The sequence below is a fragment of the Juglans microcarpa x Juglans regia genome, chromosome 5D (assembly GCF_004785595.1).
Source record: "Juglans microcarpa x Juglans regia isolate MS1-56 chromosome 5D, Jm3101_v1.0, whole genome shotgun sequence".
Taxonomy (NCBI): domain Eukaryota; kingdom Viridiplantae; phylum Streptophyta; class Magnoliopsida; order Fagales; family Juglandaceae; genus Juglans; species Juglans microcarpa x Juglans regia.
The window spans coordinates 8,063,105-8,071,930 of record NC_054602.1 but is presented as its reverse complement, the minus strand read 5'-3'; positions in this window follow the sequence as shown (position 1 = coordinate 8,071,930).

Here is an 8,826-nt window from a genome sequence, read left to right as displayed (position 1 = left end):
GAGGTCGATCGCGCGATGTAAGCATCCAGCCCTGTCGATCGCTTGTCTGTTAGAATTTAATGTCATTAATTTTCTTTCCAACTTGGAGAAAAATGAACAAATCTAGCTTCACTATCAAGTCTCAAGAATATATGGTCGCCATCTATCTGTCTATAAGAGGACAAAAATCGATCGCAAAAGTTCCATATTTCTTTTGGTCCCCCGGCGGCGGCTGCTCTCTTCAGTTATCATTTACAACTGTAATTCGCACCTATTAAAATTCAAGGGAAAAAAGAAAAATACACTTAATCTCCTCGTGATCATGATCTTCATCGGCTATATAATTTTGTAAAGAAAAACATCATTTTCCGTACTTGATATCCTGAATTAAAAACTTAAAAAAACTTTAGGATGTCATTCCAACTCATCTCAACTCATCATTATAATTTTTTCAAATTCCAATATAAAATATAATAAACAATTTAATTTTTTCAAGTTGTAAAATAATAATAATATTAAAAAATAATATTCTAACAATATCTTATCATCTAAAACCATCTCAATTCAACATCCAAACGTTCATATCACTTTACACCATGATCAGATAGCTAGATTTTTAATTTTTTTTACATTAAATTGGACACATAATTTTAATTGTGAGCACGTACGTATGTTGTTCTCCTAATTTTAATGACAAAATCTAATGGATGAAACAAAGTTACATTGAGGTATGAAGTTGATATTGAGAAGTCTCGTATGACTTAGGAATAAACTCATCGTGGACTTTATAAGGAGTTGCCTCACTCTTCCTATTTGACCTTTTATAGGGAGAAATTGGTGTTTCTATATAACATCAGAGCAGGTTAATCTATGACTGATGATGGACTCTTACGACCTACCCACGATGATGATACCGAAAACACCGACACACACGTGAGGGGGCGTATTAAGAAGTCTCACATGACTTAGAAACAAACTCATTCTGTGCTTTATAAGAAGTTATCTCACTCCTCCTATTAAGCATTTTATGAGAAGAAGTTGATGTTTTTATAGTTGATGTGCCAAGTATAGAAAGATAATATAGAGGCGTTTTTGCAAAAATTAAGAAATAAAGTAATAATTGACATATAAATCGAATAGAAAACCCATGTCCAAGAAAGAACTAACCAAATCAATTCCCTATAGTTATGGACCTTTTGAAATAATCATTTAGGCATGTAACAATGAGAGTAAACACTCTGTCGTGGAAAGTTTAAGGTACAGAAGGGGCGTCTTATGAGCTAAATTAAAATATTTTAAGATTATGTATTTTTATAATACTAAGAGCGATTGATTGATCAATATTGATTAGTGAGTGAAACTATTAAAAAGAAAAGACCACCATTGATCTCTCATTGCCAATAAAGCAAGTTGTCGAATATATTGAATTCGAAAGTGTGATGATAGAATGTCATAAATCAACATTCAACGTCATTTCTTACGATTTTTATAACATCAGGCCGTCCAATATCGTGTGACAATAAATTGCGAGCTATCTGCCAAAACCAGCCTTAATGTTGAGGTCTATACGGTGGTTTATATCTATCTCTCATGTTTTATGTCTTGGAATCGCATATATTGCAACTCTTTTCAATCAAAGAAAGAAAAGAAGAAGAAGAAAGGGAAAAAAAAAAAAAAATCGACGTTTATTTCTAAGAAAAATGCACGCTACTAATGTCTACCAAATAGTGTTTTTTTTTCCTAAACAATTCTGTGCGGTTTTTTAGTATTTTTTTAAAATACATACAAATATACTTAAAAAACAAACAAAATACTATTCGATACACGTTTCGATACCCTTTGATCAGCTTTCTCAATAGGAGTAGCAGGACTGTTAATATAGAGGCTATAAATAACGCCTAGTTAAGTAATGGAGTTGTTAATGCCTAAATTTGCATGACAGACCAGAAAAGAAAAAAGAGTGATTCCTAACCCAGTTTTTTTTGTTGTGCAGATGGCAAGACCTGTAGCCCAGCCACCACCCCACGTGGCATGGATGTCACGACGGCAAAGCCCCCACCAGACGCTCATTGCAGTGGCGCATTGTGCATGCCTTGCACATTGCGAACAAAGCTCAACTAGTGGCTGGAGGCCCCCACACTGGCGTCCGCGAGCCAGCGGGGCCACCACCAGCAACCACTCGTACTGCTGGCAATCTTTGTTGCTGGTGGGGTGGTTCCTTGATGCCTGAAGTCAACGATGTTGCAGGCGGAGGATGCATATGGTCAAGGCACAACCTTGCACAGCGCAGGGGGTAGAGGATGCCACAGACCACCATCGGCCACCCACCAAATTCCCCTGTCACCAACATAGTAGGTCCTACACCACCTGCGCCGTTGGAGCTCCCTGTCACCGACGAGGTGGTCCTCGACCACTGAAGCAGTTTGCACTGAGCCATTGTGCGAGCAGAGGATGCGAGCTACCAAAAGAACCACCAAAATCAAGCGTCGATGAGCTTGTCACTGACCACCAAGCAACCCGAGGGAACCAGCTCAACCACCACCTCTCTATCACCGACGGGGTGGTCCTCGACCACTGAAGCAGTTTGCACTGGGCCATTGTGCGAGCAGAGGATGCAAGCTACCAAAAGAACCACCAAAATCAAGCATCGATGAACTTGTCACTGACCACCAAGCAACCTGAGGGAACCAGCTCAACCACCACCTCTTTCGCCGTATATTTCTGTTGTCAGCAAGGAGGTCTAGACACCTCATAGTGCTGCTCGCCAAAGTCCCTCGCCATTCTCGCCAGTAGCACCACGAGCAACTTGCTCAACTACAACTCGCCGTAAAGGTCCAATGGCCGGACCACTTAGGCAAGTTGCAAGTTGTAACGATCAATGAGGTGCAACTCAGAACAAAGTAGTCACCCACTGAGTTTGCTCGCCACGGAAGCTACTCGCCATCGGTTCTCGCCATTAAGAGTTGCTTCCATACGCGGTTCTTCGCCACAAGATGTTGCTCGCCAAGTTACACACCAAGCAAAGTCTCTTGCCATTTTTGCGCCATATACTTATTTAGCGATGCAGAGAGATAGAGAGAGAGAGAGAGAGAGAGAGCAACCTTGATCAAGAATGGTCAAACACAACAACCCTAGCAAGATTACTCTGGTTTGACTCATTCAAATTTGTTATTTTATTTTTATTAACGAAGTTGATTTTTTGAAAGACTTTTCCCACAAAGCTCTTCAAGGTTGCACGAGAAACTTAGCTACTACATGTCGTGGGAATATATTTCGCTGGAAATGAATCGCATGACGCGAAATACCAATAATGAAGCGGATATCGGGCTCCACTTGTGCATCTCAATTTATCTTTAACAAAATAGGTGGTTTGATATCGCGGACATCCCAAACTTTTTTGCTAGTATCGTGGGCATCCTAGACCTTCATCAATGCTAGAGCATGGCTGCCTGCGGGCATCACTCATGTGTCACTAGCCTTCTCCAAACTCAAACGAGATAGCCACAGTTTACAAATCTCAAACTTGTGATTTGGATTATTTAATCTAATCTGTTTGGTTTTTATTTTGATACAAGGTAAGCTTTAGCTCCGGCCATAGAGTGCAGTCGCATTTTTTTTCCTACTACAACGAAGTAGTTGAGCTCAACTTTAACATCAACGAGTAGAGTCATCCTCTCACCACGCTTTCCTAGCCAAGGCTACACGGTCGAGCATCTATCCAGTTACGCCAATCGCCAGAGTTATGCAGTCGAGCAACTCTCCTACTACACTCCACTCATCAAGGTTATGCGGTCGAGCAGCTCTCCACCTTCTCGCCAAGGCTACACGATTGAGCATCTCTCCCGTTACGCCACTCACCAGAGTTACGCGGTCGAGTAACTCTCCCGCTATACTCGCATTGCCAAGGTTACAAGGGTCGAGCAACTTTCCCTCCATATCTTCTTGCTAAGGCTACATGACCGAGCATCTCCCGTTACACCACTCCCCAGAGTTACGCGGTTGAGGCACTCTCCCACTACACTCACATTTGAGTGTCTCCACTAGCTACAATCGCTGCCAGTAGGTTACTTTGGAAATGAGCCTCCAAGTTCTACAACTGCCTCGCGTGGGTGTCCTTTAGGAATGAGTTGATGGGCTTAGCAACCGCTAAAATAAATCTGGAGTCGACGGGCACTCTGACCACCTAAGCGCGGGTTACTACAAACAAACTTTTACATCCACATCAAAATAGAAAAATACTAACAAAAAATACAATGCGGGGAAAAATTCACAGATGCCACCAAAAACCAAAAATGATCATTGAGCACGGAAATATGTGCACTTTATTAACAATAGACACTCACATACAATCACCATGCAAACGTTCTTACAAGCAAACTTCACAACAACCCATCCTTGAAGCTTTTACTAAAAATTTCACAATTTTTTCTTCAGGACCACTCATGGAAATCTCCATTATATAGCAGTAAAAAACTATGAACTAACCACCAGAATTGCTTTTTTTGCAAGTTACCTTCACCACAGTTGACTTGAAGATTTTCAAGGCCTTCTTGATAAACAAGTTAACCTTAAGAATTGCGAGCATCTATTAAGGACTAAATTGAATGGGGTCAAACATTTTGTAAACCTATCACAAATAATAAGGGAATAGATAAAGTCAAAAGATAAGATATAGAAGAGATAAAATATAGAAGAGATAAACCAAGAGAGGTTGGCTCATACTCCTATAAGGAAAAGGTTTCGCAAGACAAGTTTGACTCTATCACTATAAGGAAATAAATCTCTTAAAGGAGATCTCTACAGATGAGAGATGAGCTCTCTCCAAAAGAACTCTTTAGAGGTTCTCCACAGAAGCTCCCTACACCAAAGTACTCCACCACAACTTCTCTACGCTTAGACTAAATTCCTCCATTGTATTGTGAAATAAGTAAGGTTATAAGAGATTGTAAAATCACTTATCATCGTGGATTTTGCCTTCAAATAACTTGTGGACGTAGATATTATGCTGAATCACGTAAATCTCTGTGTCTTTATTTATTTATTCTTTTTTACTATTATTTTATAGATGAGCGTGAATAACACTGTGTTGAAGCCCAAATCACCAACGTGGGTCAGGAATCACTATTTCTTCCTTTCCAGCCTATAATGCAAATTTAGGCATTAACAAGTATTTTTAATGTTAGGACTCTAATCCTCTCCTATTGCATTCATCATTTCAATTAATGCATTTGTGGTAAAAAGTAAATATTCAAATTGTGATCGTTATTAGTACTAATGAGCCATGGTGCCTGGGTACATATAATGTGGGTAAGTTTTTACACTCCATTTATAAGAGAAATAAAATTTATTATAAAAAAAATGGATTTTTTCATGAAAACCTTAAATTATTTCTATATTTTAATTGAAATGCGCCATGCTTGCACAATAAAAATGAGAGATCGAGAGGCTCGGGGTGAATGCGGTCTTGCACCCTTGACGATGAATCATACGTATACACTATACAATAAAAATGAGATATTCAACGTGACCAAATTATTTTGCCACTTTGGGATATTAGTAAAACATTTTTTTTAATCAGATTTCTTGCTTAAATTACTCAAAAGAAAAATAATACCTTTGGATTTGTAAAATACTTTCAATCCCTGATAGTTGCAATGCCGCGAAAGATGGTACGTAGAGATCGATGCATCTATTAAAAAAACATGATATGAATTAATCACAAATTAATATCTGATCATAAGGTAGAATCTCTTCAGAAAACAAAAGGTGATGTTAGATTTTTCACCCCTAACTCTTGAGGAAGCTATAATATATCAAGAGAAATACTTTAATCACAAATAAATTATACAAAAGTGATCTAACTTGATATGATACATCAGATTGTAAAGTTACTTTATTATAACGTAGATTTAATAGATCACATGAAATCACGTTAATTTATAAATTTGTTTTGATAAAATCTCCTTACGTATGCAGTAATAATTGGTTCTCATTTGTCCAAAGAGAAAGAATAAACAAGAAAAATAAATATAGCGTTACAGAGCTGATTGTGTAGCTTTGTGGTTCTCAAGAGCATTGGCAATAGCTATTGCCAAGTCCAAACTTTGGCTAAAATCTCAATTTTTGGCTATAGCATCAACTTTTAGTTAGGTGAATCCACATTAGATTAACTATCTTAAAGTCCGAATGATAATATCATATTATATATTTTAATAATAATTGACAATTTTTTTATTATACAACAATTGAGAACCAGATGCAAGTTTGGAAAATGTATCTGCACCAGTTGAGAAAAACCATTAGCCACTACTACGATCACAGGTGCAAGATTGACATGGTAGTCAAACTTTATAGCTTGGGCTATAACTATTTTAACATCTCCTGCACACTGAATTATCACAACTTCCACCTATGTTCTTTCAATCAGCCAGTTGGTAACAATCTCAGTAACACTATGAGAGGTATGTTACTCTAATACACATTGCCAATTGACCTCAATCATATAAGGTTGGCCTGAGTTTCCAATTTTCTAGAAATATTGCGATGTCCCATGTAAGAACTAAACCAAGTTTTAATATAATTGGGGCTAGTAATGCTGTAGAACTGTTTCACATTCATAAAGCACAGTGTTGTTTCTAAATAAGGGATTTTTTAGTTTTTATTAATGATCAATTTAGTTACAAATGTGTAGTCTATAAAAGTTATTTAGAGGTCAAGATTGGATGTCAATAAGGTGTTGTTCGATCTCATAAATACAACTTCACAGCAGAGCAGAGTTTCTAGAGTCTAAATTTTTGTTTTGGGAATTCCCTTGGCTCTTCAACAAATCAACATTTATATGAAGTCAAACAAATCAGAAACAAAATTCAAGCAACAGCCGTGCAATACAATTCAAACAACAAGTAAAATTTCAATTATGTGATTTAGGGTTTTAAGTAAACGGGTAAGACAGCAAGAACCAAAGCAACTGTTTTCAACGAATTTGGAAAAAGAAAAAATCAGAAACGAAAACATCAGAGAAAATAGAAAAAAAAATCAATATAAACTAATCGAGAAATTCAAAAAAAAAAAGGAAAAGAAAAAGAAATAGGGAACTGATGGTGAAAAGATTACCATCGCTAGAAGGAACATAGCCCAATGGAACATAGCCTAATTCTCACATTTTCGTTGATTCGCGTTCCATCGGAAGCTAGAAACCCAAATCTGAGTTGCGATGGTGAGGTGCTGATGTGGTTAATGACTGCTATTGTAAGCATGAACTCGTTTAGCCTGGAAAACAACAGCAACGCAGACGACTGTCTAAGAGAAAGGGACGCTTGTAGGTTTAAGAAGAGCGAGGCAGGTTTGTCTGGGTGGCTTTCGGGTTGAAGAAAGAGAAAAGAACGAGAAAAAGAGAGAGTGGGAGGTTGATGAAATAATAAAATACTCTGATCCAGTGTGAGCAGTAGCTTGCCAACTTTGGAGAGCATCCAAGAATTGCTGTTTCATATGTTAGAGTTTTGGACCATTGACTTGTCCAATATGGAAGTTTTTTGACAAATATAGCCAAATTGTGGACTTGCATTGGCATTTGGCTAGGCCATTGCCAATGCTCTAAGTCAATTCATCCTACAAGCCAAATGCCAATGCTCTAAGTCAATTAAACGATGTAGGTTTATTGGGATTATTGGGAAGGCTGAGGCTCTAAGTAATCGGCCTCAATGTTTGCTGCATGCCCTTGTAACAGCTAGCTAGCCTGATATATATGCATGGTGATCCTCATCTTTGGCATTTGCTGATGCAACCATTGTAGATTGCAAACTACAAATATATATCCACCACATATTTAAGAATTTTTGTGAAACCAATGTAAATCTGTTTTGGGTCGATCGACTTTTGTTTATCTAAAAAATGATAAAAAAAAAAGAGGAATAACTCGATCTGTTCTTTATATAGTTGACATCCCGTATGACTAACAGCGCCTTAATTACTTCATATATAATTTCAGATCATCCAAATTAATGATCTTCTCTCTGCCATTGTCTCCTTACCTATATAATAATATTACCATAACCAGGGGCGGACCTACGTTGGTGGTTGGGGGGCAACATTTGAAAAATATGATTTAGTATATGGTTTTTTGAATTTTTTTCAAGATATCTTAATATAAAGATAATTCGCCCCTCCAAAATTTTTCAAAAATATGGTTTAATATATGGTTTTTTCAAAGATATCCTAATATAAAGATAATTTGTCCTCCTAAAACATTTTTAAAAATCTCATTTAGTACTCAGTTGTCTATATTTCTTTTAGTTTTTTAATAATTTTTTCATAATTACACCTAATTTTTTGTCATTAATAAAATTTCACGTTCTCATTTTTTTTTTTTTTTTACATCTCAAAAGTGGCAATAAAATATCTTAGTCTATTTTTATAAGCTATTAGGTAAATTTACAACATCATTTTTCCTCTTTATTTACACTTTTCCTTTTAAGTCTTTTACTAGCTAGCTTGTTTGGATTAGTTTTGTTAATAAGTATATATATTATATATATAACTACCATCGAGTTAACAATTAGGAGTGAATGCAACAAATCTCACATAATTATATCTATCTATATTATAGAGACTTTACAATATCCAATCTTAGATTCAACAAAAAAGTTTATCTTTATTTACTTAATTTTTATCATTTGCTTCAAAAAATCTTATATGACTATTTCTATCTTAATTTTCATCTTTCACTTGAATTCGATGGAGCTTAAGTAAGAAGTTTGATAGGTGGTGTCCCTAGATAACAACCTTATATGGTTAATGTTAAATATCGGTGACATACTTTACTACCTTAAATGTCGGTTACTGTTCACC